Below are 18,087 nucleotides of genomic sequence, written 5' to 3'. Positions count from 1 at the left end.
CTCCTCCTCCCATCCCGCCTGCTCGGCGGCGGAGGCGGCGGCAGCGGCAGCGGTTGTTCCTGCCTCTCCGCCACCTCCACCGCGGCTTATCCCCTGGCTGGCGGCGTTGGCGGGGCGGGGGACAGTAGTTGTAGACGCCCGCCCCTGCCTCAGAGAAGGTGAGTTCCCGCCCCGGCGGCGGGGGCGGCCCGGTCTTCAGCCCCTCAACTCCTGCGCTCCAGGACAGGCCTCGCGCGCCCAGCCCGCCGGGCGCGCCCCGAGTGTGCGAAATGGCCGACTAGGGCGCGGCCCGAGTCCCGCGCACCCCCCACCGGCCGCCGCTCCCGGAAAGGGGCGCCAGGGCTTCCGAGTGAAGTGCGGAGGGAAGGGGCGCTCGGCTTGCGGAGGAAGCCGAGGTCGGAGTGGGAAACTAGGGGCGGCCAGGAGGAAATCTAGACCCGGAGCGTCAGGGAAAGGGAAGTGGGGTTGATGAGGAAACTCGAAAATTGAGGGGACAGGGATAAGTAGAAAAAAGCCCAAACGTGGAAGAGGGTAAGCTTCCGTTTGGTGAAGTTCAGCATCCTGGAAAGTAGGACACTTAGGGAGAGGTGGATTTAGGAATCGGGGAAAGCAGGAAGTAGCGGGGCCCTTGGGGGAAGAGAAGAGGGGATGAGGTTTAGTGGGGGTTCACTGGAGAGTTTTCCTAAGTTTTTGAGGATATGGCCCTGTAAGACAAGCTTCTAAGATTTATAGGCCCGTCTTGATAGTGATCTGGGGTTTTATGTGTGGGTGCTTTCAATCCTCTAATTTAGAGACGGAGATCTCGCTGTGCCCAGGCTGGAGTGCAGTGGCGCGATCATAGCTCGCTGCAGCCTCCAACTCCTGGGCTCAAGGGATCCTTCTGCCTCAGCCTCCGGAGTAGCTGGGACTATGGGTGCGAGCTATCGCGCCCAGCTGAGTTTTAATGTGTACCTACTAATGTCAGAGATACAGGAAGCTGGACATTAAAGCGCTGAAAAAGGATTTTATTCTGCAGCTACTGACGGGGGAAAGGCTGAGCTCCATTCCTGTTTTCACCGAGATGACTGCGAGTTTTAAAGGGAGAAGTAGGGAGTGGGAAGAGAGGGCTCAAGTAGAGTCAGGGAGGTGAAAAATTACAAAGTCATTGCATAAACGCAAGTAGGCCAGCTCTGTCTCCTATCTTGGAATTATCTAAGATAAAATATGATCCTCCCACAGAGACCGGGAGTCAGGCCCAGTCCTTCCTGGTTACATTTCAGAGCATTGGCTTCCAGGTCCTTAAGGAAGACACTCCTGAGTTGTAAGAGGTACAAACATATCTCAAAGGAACGGAGGAGGATTCGTAGTTGTGATCCCTTTTTAGTAAATGCTTTTAAAAAGGGAAGTCAGGGAGTTGTTATTAGGTGTTGGTTAGAACAAACAGTAAAATTTTTTTGGCAGCCTGGCTTTTCCAACAGGAACTCAAAAGAGGGCTGGATTGCCCTCATGGATGTGGCCTTAGGCTTCTCGAGGCCATGTTAAATTTTGGTCAACTCTCCAAGGATGGGGAGAGTTTTTGCAGTTCTCCAACACATTGCCCCTAACACAAAAGGCTATTTCTTATCCATCTTAATCTGAGAGACGTTTGAGTTCTTACTATAATAGTTCTGTATGTCTACAGCCTGCTGGTTGCAAACCATGAGATAAGGCTTAAAGCAGTTTTGGGAATTATTTTAGTTGATAGTGCTTGATCCCACTGCAGAAGACATAAGTGAAACATTTAGCCATGTTCAGTATCAAATTTTTTAGTATTTGCTGTGTTGTCTTATGTTGCTGTTTGTCTTCAGAGTGAAAGATGATGGGAGCCAGAATATTGTAGAATAATTTAGATTCCTTTTTCCAGGAGAGACACCTGTAAATATAACCCCATAAAAATACTGATTTCTTCTTTATCCTTTTTCATGGTATATTTTGTGTGTTATCCCATAATATTTTCACAATTGACTTTGTGTCAATTGACTTTGGAGAACTAGCAGAGGAGTAAAATACTGCAAATTTCTTAAAACATTTTTGTAAGCACTTTTTCTGTTCAGTAAAAATAGGGATTAGTCATTGCAACCAAATGTTGAGACTATTAAGTTCTCTTAGTGAAGGCAGTTTTGGAAGACTAGATTTAGTGTCTTCAGTCAGCCTGGATTATTTTGCTTTTATAACAAATTTCCTGCCTCTCACTAATAAATAAGCCTGAGCAGTTTAAAGACTATAATTCAATTTGGCTCACATGGCCAGACCACAGGAAGATTTGGAAACAGCTTCTCATGGAAAAAGCTTTTTGCCAGACTCAGCATGTGTTTTTGTTTTTGATTTTGCAATTACTTCAAATATGTGCAAAAGACTTTAAAAGATATCAGTTCACACAATACTAGCAGTAACCTTTCTGTTCCACTTCAAGGTGGTAAAATGAGAATACTGGAATAGGAGTCTGACTAGTTACAGGTTCTAGTGCTAGTTTCTCCTACAACTAAATGACCCTGAGTAAGTCCTACTTCCTGGATTTGAGTTTTGTCATCTGTGGGTGGGGGAATTGAACTAGCCCAGTGACTCTCATCTAGGGATGATTGTACCCCCCCTCCCACAAGACCTCTGATAATGTGGACACGTTTTAGGTTGTCATCACTGAGCAGAGAGGGAGAAGAGCCAATCATAATTCCAAAAGACACAATCCTGAATGTTGAAATCCTGAAAGATGAAAATCCCTAAAGTTTAAGTCCCCAAAATCACAATCACAGAAGGCCAAAATATTGAAAATAATTTATACATTTGGGAAAAGTACTTTTTTTAGTTCTTTAAAATATGTTCGTTTACATTTTTAAAGGGGGATTTATTTAAGAAACAAAAACATGACGGAACACTTCATAGGTCATTTGACACAATAAAAGGCAATGGTAACATTTTGCAAACAAGTATACTAACAGTCACATGCGTATAACAGTTATGAGCAGATAAGCTGTATTCATAAAGAAGTAGATCAAAAAGGGAAATGTATAAAAGCATGTCTCAATGGTTGGTAGTCGTGTGCACCTAGCTTAATAACTGGTCATCTGAAATACTGTGACAAGTCTTTTGATGAGATAGATCAAAACCTATAGTGGGTCACTGTTCACTTACACAGTTGCCCAAAGAGCTGAAACCTGAAGAAATTTTTATCTTTCACAAATGCAGATACGCAAAAGACATCTCTCATCTCTTAATTTGTTGAGGAAGTTTCAACGTTTTTAGGTACATGCACAGTGCTTACACATACAGTCTGTTTTGATAATGTACTGTCATGAAGTCACATTTGCAAAAAAATGCATAAGACAAATTAAAACTCTCTAAAAGTCTCTGCAGTTTACACTTCCAGTATTGGACATGATGCAAAGATGAAATACACAGCATGCTGAATTATTATTTTTTTAAGTCTGACAATTTAAGATACTGGAAAAAAAATGGCAAATGAGAAAATGTATTACAGGAATAGATTATGGGCAGTTATACAGAAATAGTGCATGAAAGCTGGGCTAACATGATGCAACTGTCCTGTGACTGGGATTTTGGTCTTTTGGGATTTCAACATTTGGGATTATCTTCTAAACCCATGAGGAACATGGTAAGCAAGAGTACAGGTGCTACCAGCATCTCCTTGGCATAGGCCAGAGATGTCACAAATATCCTAAAATGCACAAGACAGTTCCCACACACACAACAATGGATTATCCTACTCATAATGCCAGTAGTGTCAAGGTTGAAGAACCCTGCACCAACCAAACTCAAGTCTTTTACAGCTTTAAAATTGTGAACTGAATAAACACATCTGTGTTGGTATTCTTTCCATGGCTTGACATGGCTGGTACTAAAATTGTAATTCATAAAGCATATGAAACTTTGAGCCATAAGGGCTGATAGTCAAAAGGTAATCTCAGACGACATTCAGAGTAATCTCTGTTAAGGTTGAGACTATTCACTAGAATTTGAAAAAACAATATAATTGTTACCTAAAAAATTACCTATTGTCACTTTACTTCCGGTAAATATCCTTCATTAAAATTTCAGTTACTGCCACTTAACAATTGGCAAATATTTGATATGTCACACTATCTAAAATGTGGCTAGGACTCAATATATTTTTTATTTTAGGTATTTATAAGAGTTTTAAATAATTGCCAAGATGGAAAAAAAGGTTGCTTGCACTTAGCTATAATTTTTTTAAGACTTTGTTAGCAGATTCCTCCAAAGATATCAAAGAATTGTCATGTTTCCAGTTATTAAAATTCTACTCTCACTTTCAAAATTCTGATAGGACCACTAAAACTGATTTGAAGAGCATCTGCTAATCCATTTTCACCTATACCTATGGCACCCTTATAAGGAACTCCTCTGTAATGGTCTTAATAAAGAGCGAATATCAGTAAGGATTAAAAATTGGCAAAGGTTGGGCATGGTGGTTTACGACTGTGATCCCAACACTGAGAGGTCAAGGCCAGAGGATTGCTCGAGCCCAGGAGTTTGAAACCAGCTTGGGCAAAAGAGTGAGACCCTGTCTACAAAAAAAAAAAAGGTAAAAATTAGCCAGGCATGGCAGCGCATGCTTGTAGTCCCAGCTACTTGGGAGGCTGAGGTAGGAGGACTGCTTGAGCCCAGGAGGTTGAGGCTGCAGTGAGCTGTGATCACACCACTATACTTAAGCCCGGGTGACAGAGCAAGACCCTGTCTCAAAAAAAAAAAAAAAAAAAAACCACCACCACCACCAAGTAAGGAAGATATAGAAGGCATAAGGTTACAAATAGGAAATGGAAAATTTAATCACAAAAACCCAAAGCACCATGTTTCCATAGCTAAAAGAAATACACAGACTGTATTATTGTGGTGTCAAGATTTTCCAGGACACTTTGTAATTTATTTGGTGAAGTTTCTCAAATATTTTTGACAGTTAAAAAAAGTTTCACTAAATAATAATATTCCTGAGTAATCATAGTAAAAACTGCAACAAACAAAAATTCTTGGTTATCTACCTGTTTTTATTATTATTTTTTTGAGACGGAGTCTGTCATCCAGGCTAGAGTGCAGTGGTACAATCTCAGCTCACTGCAACCTCTCCTTCCCTGGTTCTAGTGATTCTTTTGCATCAGCCTCCCAAATAGCTGGGATTACAGGCATGCACCACCATGCCCAGCTAATTTTTGTGTTTGCTAGTAGAGACGGGGTTTCACCATGTCGGCTGGGCCGGTCTTGGACTCTTGGCCTCAAGTGGTCCGCCTACTTCAGCCTCCCAAAGTGCTGGGATTACAGGTATGAGCCACTGTACCCAGCTCTACCTGTTTTTAAGAAAAAAAAAAAAATTGACTTGGTTTTGGAGTGAAGGACATTTCTGGCTACTTATTGAGTAATTAACTCATTTACATAGCAATTGCCTAAAAATATTTTCCTTTGTTTCCATGATATTAAGCAGAGATGCAAGTTAAATGACATAAAGAAAATCTAGCTAATAACCCTTAAGTTTATTCAGAAAACATTTTTAAGCTCCTGTTATGTGCCAGATATTATACTTGGTACTAAGGGTATACAGATGAATTAGGCCAGCCCTTTTAAAGGGATCAATAGTAACCTTTATTAATGAAATTAGGGAGAAAAATAAAGAGCAATTGGAGAAAATGCAGTTTTAAATATGGATTAGTCAGACTCCTAAGATACCAGGAGTAGTACATTGTTTTGCATAAATATGTGCTCTGCACATGACATGTTTGTTACAGGCACACCAGAGCACATTATGTTAATGTAAATCTGAAGTTGGCAGCTGGGAAGAATGATGAGAGAGTGTGCCTGGAGAAATAGTAATGATTATTTGTTAGTTTCAGACTTGCTGCCTTTATTAGGTGTCAGTAAGTGAAAATACTGACTAAGCATGTTAAAACGACCAAGAACTGCCCCTACTGTATTCACCACATATATGTTAGGACATAAGCGTTGATCTCATTTTTTGTTTTTGTTTTTCTTTTGAGACAGGATCTCACTCCAATTGCCCAGGCTGGAGTGCAGAGGCACAATTTCATCTCACTGCAGCCTTGACTTCCCCAGGCTCAAGTGATTCTCCCACCTCAGCCTCCTAAGTAGGTGGGACTACAGGCACGCGCCAGCATGCCCAGCTAGTTTTTTTGTATTTTTAGTAGAGACGGGGTTTCACCATGTTGCCTAGGCTGGTCTGGAACTCTGGACTCAAATGATCCACCTACTTCAGCTTCCCAAGGACATGAGCATTGATACGCTTCCCTCTTACAAACCTATTCACATTAACCCATTAGAAGGAATGGCGCACGTTTGATGGCCTTTGATGTAGGATATCTGCCTTGGATCCAAATAAAACTAATTTCACAAAGCGTGATCCCTGAGCTAGCTAGCTATAGAGTACTTATGATTATTGGCATTCAAAGACTTACTTTAAATAAAAACATAAATTTGATACTAAACATGTACTCCCAATTAATGATTTTGTTACTTCATTTGTATTTTGTCATTGGGAATATGCCATAATAAACCCTTAGTTATTTTTGTAATTGTTGTATTAATGTAAAGTAGCTAAAACATGGCAAACTGTAGATCAGACTAGTCTCATCTCCTGAAAAAGCAAGATTAACAACTAGCGTTATAGCAAAGGGTATTCATGATGTTGACAGGTATTGGGCTGCATCGTTACCCCAATTAAGTTCTCTGAAAACACTTTAAATAGGATTTGACCTCTGGGGAAAAAAAAAGAATCAAACAACATGTTTTGGCAAAGATAACAGAATCAGTTGCCTAGTATCCCAAAATTTAGTGCTGTGCTCTGCTTAGTCTTTACTAAGATTAGAATAGTATTGGATTACAGAACTCCCTAAGAGCAGGCATAAAACAAGGATGTCCATTCTCACCACTTCTATTCAGTATTGTAGCAGAGCGCCTAGCCAGTACATTCAGGCAAGAAAAATAAAAGGTTTACAGATAGGCAATAAATAATACTGTCTTTGCAGATTATATGATCATCTATGTAGAAAGCCCCATAGAATCTAGGAAAAGGCAATGAGAATACTGAGTTCAGCAGGGGAGTAAAATACAAGTTCCATATATATAATCAATAGTATTTCTAAATGCTAGCAAAAAGCTATTAGGAACAGATTTTTAAAAAATACTATTTACTATTATATCAAAAAACAAAACTGCATTCATAGACCTTGTCATAAAACATAAGATACTTTTAGATAACTTGAATAAAATACATTGAGGCCGGGCCCAATACACCTGTAATCCCAGCACTTTGGGAGGCCAAGGCAGGTGGACCACTTGAGGTCAAGAGTTCAAGACTAGCCTGACCATCATGGTGAAACCCTGTCTCTACTAAAAATACAAAATTAGCCAGCCGTGGTAGTGCACGCCTGTAATCCCAGCTACTCGGGAGGCTGAGGCAAGAGAATTGCTTGAACCCAGGAGGTAGAGGTTGCAGTGAGCTGAGATCCCGCCACTGCACCCCAGCCTGGGTAACAAGAATGAAACTCCATCTCAAAAAAAAAATAAAAATAAAAAAATACACTGAAAATAACATTGCTGACAGAAAGAAGGTGCAAATAATGGAAAGATAGAAAATGTCTCCTCATATATGTTAGTGAGTTAGATTGAAAAGTAAGAGCCACAGTGTATTTATTAGAGGGGAAGAAGAAGTAAGCTACTGACACCTAAAATATAACCAAATTAACATCCTAATTTTGCTCATAAAATTTTTTCCTCAAAGATTAAAGATATTTAATAACCATTTAAAAATCTGTTATGCTGGCCAGACATGGTGGCTTACACCTGTAATCCCAGCACTTTGGGAGGCCAAGGCGGCAGATCACTTGAGTTTATGAGTTTGATACCAGCCTAGGCAACATGGTGAAACCCCGGCTCTACTAAAAATACAGTTAGCCAGGCGTGGTGGTGTGTGCCTGTTGTCCCAGCTACTCGGGAGGCTGAAGTGGGACGATCACTTGAGCCTGGGAGGCAGAGGCTGCAGTGAGCCGAGATCACACCACCACACTCTAGCCTGGGAGACAGTGAGACCCTGTCTCAAAAAACCACAAACCTATTAAGCTGTTATGATTAAATGCCATATCACAGCAGGTCATGCTGTGAGGCATGGAAATTTTTATTACATTTTTTGTTCAAATTCAATTGATTTATTCGTCAAACATGAGATGTCTGAAAAACATTTCATATGGTGCAAGAGTTAAATTAGGCAGGGCACAGTGGCTCATGCCTGTAATCCCAGCACTTGGGAGGCCGAGGCAGAAGGATCGCTTGAGCCCAGGAGTTTGAGACCAGCCTAGGCAAAATAGCAAGGCCTTGTCTCTTTAAATAAATAAATAATTCAGCATCAAGTTGCGTTTTGTGAGAAAGATGTTTAAAAAGTTAAATTCAGGTTTTGCTGTTTCTAAAAGGTAGGTAGAATGAAACAGATTGGTAAATCAAATTAAGAAAAGTAGAACAGTTCCTTGTATTTAAGATATGAAGCTCTTTTTAGACAGTTTTGAATTAGGAGTAATTCATATTATGTGTTTCATATTTAATACAGTAGTTGATGTGCAGTTTTTGTTACTTTAACTTTCACAGTGGTTTTACATATTTTTACTGAAATAAAGACCTTGCTGGGCATGGTGGCTCACACCCATAGTCCCACTGCTTTGGGAGGCTGAGGCAGGTGGATTCCTTCAGCCCAGAGGTTCGAGACCAACCTGGGCAATAAAGCAAGACCTCATGTCTGCCAAAAAAATACAAAAAATAAGTGGGGCGTGGTGGCAGATGCCTGTAGTCCCAGCTACTGGGGAGGCTGAGGCAGGAGGATCAATTGAGCCTGGGAGGTTGAGGCTGCTGTGAGTCAAGATTGTACCACTGCACTCCAACCTGGGTGACAGAATGAGACTATGTGTCAAAAAAACAAAGTTGGTTCAAAATCAGAGCAATTAGAATAAGGATCATGCCCATCCTTCAACTTCCATAAACACAGTCCCTCTAAAACATCAATTAACTTGAAATATAAAGAATTAGGTACTTCTTTCAGATACTTCTGCGCTGTTTATGGATAACCTTATTTGTCTTTCTGTAGTTACTAGATTAATTTATTGGGAGAACATCTCACTATGTCACTTAAATAGACAAAATCCTGAACAACAATACAAATACTTCATCCATACCACACTTACCTTGTTCCCTGCACTCTTCTAAGTGCTTTGCATGTATTAATTTCTATAAGGACCACAACAGCTTTTTGAGGTATATGTTATATCCCTATTTTAGAGGTGAGGAACCTAAGGCAGAGAGGTTGAGAAGCTTGACCAGGGTTACATAACTTCATAAGTGGCAGAACTGACTCCAGTGTTCCTATATCTATTTGACTCAAAGGAGCAATGGAGCTAAGTAACAGTATGACAGGCATTAGTTCTTAGTAGTGCCTGAGGTGACGTAGCCTTTTGTCGGGTGGATGATCTTTCTGGAAACAAAGCCAACATTTCAAAATCATTTTAATGTATAATTATTTCTTATTCCAAAAAAAGTGTAAACTCCTTTAGTTATTTTATTGAGGTATATTTTACTTATAATAAACTCCACATATATAAAGTGTACAATTCAGGCCGGGCACGATGGCTCACGCCTGCAATCCTGGCACTTTGGGAAGCCGAGGTGGGTGGGTCACCTGAAGTCAGGAGTTTGAGACAGCCTGGCCAACATGGTGAAACCCTGTCTCTACTAAAAATACAAAAATTAGTCAGGTATGTGGTTCATGCCTGTAATCCCAGCTACTTGGGAGGCTTAGGCACAAAAATTGAATCCAGGAGGCGGAGGTTGCAGTGAGCCAAGATTGCACCACTATACTCCAGCCTGAGGGACAGAGTGAGACAGTGTCTCAAAAAAAAAAAAAGTACAATTCAATGAATTTGTGACAGGTGTATGCTCCCATGAAACCACTATCATAAGCAAAATGCCAAACATTTCCATCAACTTTGAAAGTACTTATGCCCCTTTACAATCCATTCCCCCCTCTATCTCTATCCCTGGGCAACCATTGATCTGCTGCTATTACTAGAGATTAGTTTGCATTTCTAGAACATTTTATAAATAGAATCATATAGTAGATACTCTTTCATGTCTGTCTTTCACTCAGCATGATGGTTTTGAGATTCATCCATGTTGTATGTGTGGCTGTTTTGTTCCTTTTTATGTCTGAATAATTGTATTTTGCTTATCTGTTCAGCTGTGGATGGACATTAGAGTTGTTTCAGGTTTTGGCTGTTACAAATAAAGCTGCTGTGAACATTCATATACAAATCTGCATGGATATGTTTTCATGTCAGATACACAGGAGCAGAATGGCTAGGTCATATGGTAGCTATGTATTTAACTTTATAAAAAATTAAGCCAGGTGGCTGATAATTTTTTACGGTGGCTCACACTAGTAAACCCAGCACCTTGGGAGGCCAAGATGGCCAGATCGCTTGAGCCCAGGAGTTAAAGACCAGCCTGGGCAACGTGGCAAAACCTCATCTCTACAAAAAAAAAGAAAAAAAAAAATTATCCAGGCATGATGCCATGAACCCGTAGTCCAGCTACTCAGGAGGTTGAGATGGAAGGATCACTTGAGCACAGGAGGCCAAGGCTGCAGTGAGCTATGATCATGCCACTGCACTCTAGCATGAGCAAGAGTGCTACTCCATCTCAAAAAAAAAAAAAAAAAAAAAAAAAAAAACAAATTACCAAACTCCTCTGTAAAACGGTTGTATCATTTTACATTTTAGCCAGCAATGTATGGAAGTTCTAGTTATTTAACATCTTTAGCAACACTTGGTATTCTTAGTCCTTTAATTTTAATTGTTCTAGTGAGAGTGTGGTGGTATCTCATTATTATTTTTTTTATTTTTTATTTTTAACTAGACAGCATGGCTCTTTTCAGTTTATTGCATGAAGAAGTTATGTTAGTCCAAGTTAAAAGCAGACGCTTCATTGTGGTTTAATTCATATTTACTTAGTCATTAGTATATATTCTTTTCTGAAGTATCTGTTCAGACCTTTTGCCCTTTTTAAATTGAGTTTGTCTTATAATTGAGTCATAAAAAGTCTTTATATCTTCCAGATGTAAGTCCCTTGTCTGATATGTTAGTTGAGAATATCCTATACTCTGTGGCTTGATTTTATTTATTTTTGTTTTGTTTTCTTTTGTGGAGACAGGGTCTTGGTACATTGCCCAGGCTGGTCTCAAACTCCTGGACTCAAGTGATCCCCCCAACGTTGTCCTCTAAAGTGCTGAGACTGCAGGCATTAGCCAGTGTGCCCAGCCGGTTTTCATTTTTTTAATGGAGAGATATGTAAAACCTGGAGATCAGAAAATGTTTCAGCTTTTTAAGGAGAAATGGATTCCAGAATGTAGACTGAAAAGTTTTACATCAGTTAGAAAGGCAGCATGCCACAACAGTCAGTAACAAATTATGGAACCAGACTGCCTTGTCATTTACTAACTGCAACTGTGGATATGTTTCTTAACCTTTCTGTGCCTCAGTTTCCTCTTCTATAAAATATAGAAAGTGTACTGAGCCCATAGAGTTCTTACGAGGATAAAATTAGTTGCCGTGAGGCCAGGCATGGTGGCTCACGCCTGTAATCCCAGTACTTTGGGAGACTGAGGCGGGTGGATCACCTGAGGTCGGGAGTTCGAGAGCAGCCTGACCAACATGGAGAAGCCCCATCTCTACTTAAATACAAAAAAAAAAAAATTATCCGGGCGTGCTGGCACATGCCTGTAATCCCAGCTATTTGGGAGGCTGAGGCAGAAGAATCGCTTGAACCCAGGAGGCGGAGGTTGCAGTGAGCCAAGATGGCACCATTGCACTCCAGCCTAGGCAACAAGAGGGAAACTTCGTCTCAAAAAAAAAAAAAAAAGTTACTATGTGTAAGTGCTTAGAACAGTACCTGATACATCATAAGGGCAATGCTGTAAAAGTGTTACAGAACAGATTATTAATAGGTGGCTTGTGAATGTGATACTTTGAAATAAACATTAAAAGGCAATATGGATTTCTTGAAAACAAGTCATGCCATGCCTCGTTTCTTTTATGAAAGATTACTGGTAAATCAAAAGAACGTTGCAGGACTATATTTCTTTAGTGAGCATAATGAGATTCCCTGAGGTTTCTGAGATACAAGATTGTGCCAGGAAGATACTTGAAGTTTAATTGGCATAATTTATTCAGAGATTAAATAATGACTTTTTATATCAAATGGAAGTTTTAAGACTAGAGTTCAAGAAGTTCATGAGTTGTTAAAGTAAACCATGAAACTTGAAATACTTCTGCTGTGTGTGTGGTTGATCTCTTTAAGCTGTAATCCCTAGACCTCCTGACTACAAGAGTTTACTCCTATCTGCCTATAGACTGTTTTGGTCAAAATAATTGAGATTGAGAACCATTGCTGTAGAAAGGATGGTTACAATTTTAGAAGGGCATTTCCTATATCTTTCAAATATCAACAAAATGGAAAAATAAGACTTCAGTGTGGTACAAATAGATCAGACCCATAAGAAGGAGAGTAGTAGGGAGTAGAGTGGAGAAGCATCGTGTTCAAAAAGATGCTGAATTTGATTTTGAAATAAACTCAGATGATATCAAATTCTTAATATCTTTCTAATTAAACCCACAGATTGCTAATAAATAGATACATCCTAGATGCAAGAAGAGAGTAGATTCTTTGTAGCATGCCATAGGTATTATCTTGCCCTTGTCCTGCTTAAAGTTTTCACCAGTAATGTGAATGAAGTCATAGACTGAATGCATATAAAAAGTATGTGTGGGAGCCATAGCAAATACCAAGATTAAGATCATTTGAATTTTTAAAAATTCTCAGGTGGCTGCAGTGGCTCACAACTGTAATCTCAGCACTTGGGGAGACCAGCGGACCAACGAAGGAGGATCGCTTGAGGCCAGGCGATCAAGACCAGCCTGGGCAACATAATGAGATTCCCGTTTCTACAAAATATTATTTAAAATTAGCTGGGCATGCTAGCACATGCCTATAGTCCTAGCTATTCTGGTGGCTGAGGTGAGAGGATCACTTGAGCCCCGGAGTTAAGGCTGCAGTGAGCTATGCTCATGCCTCTGCACTCCAGCCTGGGGGACTCTGACTTTTTAAAGAAAGAAGGAGAAGCGGGGCAGGGGTGGGGAGAGAAAGAAAATAAACAAAGGAAAAGAAAGAAACCTCATTTAGGAATAGTGGTCTAGGTTGGACGTGGTGGCTCACGCCTATAATCCCAGCACTTTGAGATACCAAGGCGGGTGGATCACGAGGTCAGGAGATCGAGACCGTCCTGGCTAACACAGTGAAACCCCATCTCTACTAAAAATACAAAAAATTAGCCGGGCGTGGTGGCGGGCGCCTGTAGTCCTAGCTCCTCAGGAGGCTGAGGCAGGAGAATGGCGTGATCCTGCGAAGCAGAGCTTGCAGTGAGCCAAGATTGCGCCACTGCACTCCAGCCTGGGAGACAGTGAGACTCCGTCTGGAAAAAAAAAAAAAAGGAATAATGGTCTAAACCCATAACAAGATGAAGTATTAATTCCTGCATTTAGAAAAATAATTCAGTCAGCATCCCTATCACATGGGAGACGATAGCCAGTATCGGGGGAGAGAGATGCTACCTCCAAGATTTTAACAATTGTAAAGGTCATTAGAAACCAGTAATATGATGACTATTTAAAAAATAACTAATGCTAAAATAAAATGGTAAGGATGAAAACAATGTCCAGGTTAGAGGAAGAGATAATTTCACTTTACTCCACAACAATCACCGTCTGTGTTCTTCAAACTATATAATGCTGCAACCTTTGTAATGAGTAAATATATAGTAATCACTATGCAAGTGAAAGAGAGGTGATGTCAGAATTTTCTGAGGAAAGATTTCTACAAATGCCTAGAGTTCACTACCGACCTTTCTTTCCTCTAGTGGTTCCTGTTACCCATCACGTGTACTGAAGTTTGATACGTACACAATTAGTTCAGGGGCCCAACCATTTTAATTTGTAAGGAATTTCAGGGTACATAAAACATCTGCAAGTTGTTTAAACCCAACTTCACATAGAGGAATTAAACACATAGAAGAATGCAACAGGAAAGGAGAGAAGTGAAAGATACTAGACATTTGATAGAATCTGGGTTTGTTCCAAAATCAAATTCACTGCTTTTTGAATGCTTAATGCTTATTCGTTTCACTCCCTACTTCCCTTCTTCTGGGGGATAACAACAACAGTAACAACTCTTTTTCCTCTTCCTTACTTTCTTTGTCAAAGATAACTTTACCCAGGATCAAGGCCTTACTTAGAATTGTCTCTGCCCCCACTCTCTTTCTTCTCTCTGCTCTTCCCAGCTATCACAAATTCCTTTGATTCCAGCTTTAGAATATCTCTCATATTCTTCCCTTCCTTTCTGTTAGCTCTGCGACTCTTTTGGTGCAGCCCAATAATCTCTTGCCTGCAACAGCTTCCTAACAATATCCCCATGTTGAGTCTCTTTTTCTTCCCCTATTGACTGTAGAATTAAATCCAAATGTCCAAATAAGGCATATTATGATTTAGCGTCATTCCACCTTTAGCACTGTCTTTCACTACCTTTATGCATATCTTGTTTCAGCTAAAGCAGAAGTGCCTTTTCTAATGCTCTTCTGTCCTCCAGAATACCCTTTCTTTACTTTTTTTTTTTTTTTCTAAATTTTACCCATCTCTTTAAGGGTTCATTCAAAATCCATTCTTCTCCACAAATCCCTCACCAAGAACACATTATACCTTCTTATGTCTTACAGCACTTTACACATTTTTGTCTTGCATCATAGTTCTCTGCCTATCAGTTTTTACAAAATTATGAAGTCCTTAATATTAACAATTGTCTTTTCACTTATTCCCAATGTGTGGAACAGCTATGTGTATGTAAGGGAAAGGGTATGAGATAAACCAAAGTTTAATATCTGCCTTTATCAAATAGCACATGTGGCAACATATTTTAATTCCTTTAAATCCCAATATCCAGAGCTTTATGAGAAATTCTTGCAGAAGTAGAAAACTGAAATAATAATCTATTATTTGGCGTACAGTAGGCATTCGATAAGGTTCATCTCTTTTTTCCTGTGCTTTCCCACAGTACTCACCAGAGTACCTTGAAGACAAACTCAATAAATAGTGATAAAGTTTAGTAAAGTCCAAAAGCATGGAGAATTTGAACTAAATAATGTTATAGGAATTGAAAAATGAAAGAATAGCTTTGAAAATATTACAAAGCTAGAACAGACATGACTCAGGAGAAAAATGGCTGAGATTTTGAGCTTCAGAATATTTTGCTATTTAACAGATAAAAAATGAGAGCATAGTTGGCAAAGGAGTTAAAGGTAACCCCAAGTTTCTTACCTCAGCTTACAACATTGCCTTTTAGAAATGCCTGGTTGGTATTAAGGGTTGAACCAGGAAGGAAATTATTGTTCTATTTTCAGATATCTTGAGCTTCTAAATAACTACTCAGTAAACTTTCCATGTATACTGAAATGGTCATCACCGAAAGACAGTATTTACCTGTTCTTATTAAAGATTTATTTTTGTAGAGCTGGAGGTCTCAATGTGTTGCCTAGGCTGGTCTCAAACTCCTTGCCTCAAGCAATCCCCCCAACTCAGCCTCCCAAAGTGTTGGTACTACAGGTACAAAGCACTACGCCAAACCAAGATTTTTAATGGAAAAGTCACCATCACATCACCATGTCAGTTTTTGTACATTAATTCTGAATCAAAGGAAGTTCTGAAAACCTTTGTATTAACCTGTTTACCTTGCTGACCTTAGAGTCAAATGTAAGTAAGTCCTTTATTTTAAAACAACTAAGAAATAATTTAGATATTATATGTAATAGATTTTTTTTTTTTTTTTTTTTTTTTTTTTTTTGAGGCAGTCTCACTTTGTCGCCCAGGCTGGAACGCAGTGGCGCAATCTTGGCTCATTGCAACTTCCACCTCCTGGGTTCAAGAGATTCTCATACTTCAGCCTCCCAAAAAGCTGGGATTACAGGCATGTGCCAACATGCCCAGCTAATTTTTTGTATTTTTAGTAGAGACAGGGTTTTGCCATGTTGGCCAGTCTGGTCTCAAACTCCCGGGCTCAAGTGATCTGCCCGCCTCTGCCTCCCAAAGTGCTGGGATTACAGGCATGAGCCATGACACCCAGCCTGAGATACATTTTTAATACTCTTCAAGTCCTTTCTAAAATGTTTCTGATTTATAATTATCTTGAGCACATAATATTTTTAAGCAAATCTTTTTAATCCATACATTGGCACTAATATTAAGATTAGTTTGAAGACACCCAGTATAACTTAAATATTTATGGAGTTTTTAAAAGTAGAGAGTCATATATGTTTTTTGCACAAATTAATATAGATATGTACAAAGAGCAATATGTTAAATGTTTGCCCCTACTCATTTTCTGACCCAATTTCGCATTTCCCAAACCGCATTAAATTTAGCATATATCTTTTCAGATTTTTTTCTGTGGATACTGAGTTAACACACAAGATCAGACTGTCAAATCAGACTCATCAGGTTTACTAATTATTTCAAGGATACAGGCAGTCAGAAGACTCAGCCGAAGCACAGTGTCTAATACATGAAAGATGGCTCCTCAGACCATGTGATATGGTTAGGCTTTGTGTCCCCACCCAAATCTCATACTGAATTGTAATCTCCATAATCCCCACATGTCAAGAAGAGACCAGGTGGAAGTAATTGAATTGGAGGCAGTTTCCCCCATGTTGTTATCATGATAGTGAGTTCTCCCGAGATCTGATGGTTTTATAAGGGGCTTTTCTCGCTTCACTCAGCACTTCTCCTTCCTACCACCTTGAAAGGAAAGTGGCTTGCTTCCCTTTCACCTTCCACCATGACTGTAAGTTTCCTAAGGCCTCCCCAGCCATGCAAAACTGTGAGTCAATTAAACCTCTTTCCTTTATAAATTACCCAGTCTTTGATTGTAAGAACAGACCAGTACACCATGTTTTCCCACTTTGGACTTGTATCTCTGGCCCAGAATAAATAGGTAAGGTTTCTAAGTAAGATTCACAAGATCACCTCACACAGTGGGGTGTTTAAATTGTGACTCATCTCCATGTTATACCCTAGAGAGTTGTGTACCTTATGTGGCATTTTTCAGAGAGAGATGCCTCATAGAGTCTGGGTTTATTTACTACAGGTAATCTTTAGCCAGGGACATCTTGCTAAGAGCATTTTAGTGGTAAGATCTCTTCCTCCAAGCAAATACCATTAGGCTTTTTACTTGAGGTCCGGTTGCCGACCATCCTTCTCTTTTTCCCTCTTCTCCAGGAAAGGAAGTGAATGGATTGGAGGCCAATTGCATTATTCTTTCCTTATAGTAAATACATTTGTATATATTTAAGTTGGGGTTGTATATGTTGGGTTGTTTATACTAAAATTGGATTTTATGATTGAACAATTGATTGATAGAGTTCTATACATTGTTTTTCCTGTTAATACATCATGGGCATTTCTCCATGACATTACATATGATTCTAACTCATCCATTTAAACTACCAGGTAGAAAGTACAATTTTGATGTTATATGATTGGCAACCTATGTATAAACTGGTAAACTTCTATAAAATAAATGTTAGCTGTTAGGAACTTTAGATTGAAGTATAGACCCCAAGTGTAAATGTAGTAATTTGGCGTAGAGTATTTATTAAGTGAGAAACACTTTTAGCAAAAGTTGTAGAAGCTAATATGTGAATATGACTGTAGCTTTGAAGGGCTTGTCTGAGCTCTATTTAGTGAAATTTGTGTGGTTGTATTTGTACCAGCCGTGGAAGAAGGTTGTCTACCACAGGTTAAGATAATTTGTTGGCCGGGCTCAGTGGCTCATGCCCGTAATCCCAGAACTTTGGGAGGCCAAGGTGGGTTGGATCACCTGAGCTCAGGAGTTGGAGACCAGCCTGGGCAACATGGTGAAACCCCATCTCTACAAAAAATTTAAAACATTAGCCAG

At 39.7% G+C, this 18,087-nt stretch overlaps 1 protein-coding gene across 1 annotated transcript in view; it reads left to right on the top strand.

Annotated features, from left to right (window-relative positions):
* Nucleotides 1–18,087, top strand: part of KRCC1 (lysine rich coiled-coil 1) — a 28,894-nt gene continuing 10,807 nt past the window's right edge. The window contains exon 1 of the mRNA XM_008008493.3: nt 1–158. The gene's annotated coding sequence lies outside the window, so the exon portion shown is untranslated. The remainder of the gene's footprint in view (nt 159–18,087) is intronic.

The sequence above is a fragment of the Chlorocebus sabaeus genome, chromosome 14 (assembly GCF_047675955.1).
Source record: "Chlorocebus sabaeus isolate Y175 chromosome 14, mChlSab1.0.hap1, whole genome shotgun sequence".
NCBI lineage: Eukaryota > Metazoa > Chordata > Mammalia > Primates > Cercopithecidae > Chlorocebus > Chlorocebus sabaeus.
The sequence above is the reverse complement of the archived record's forward strand: the minus strand, read 5'-3'. Positions and strand labels throughout refer to the sequence as shown.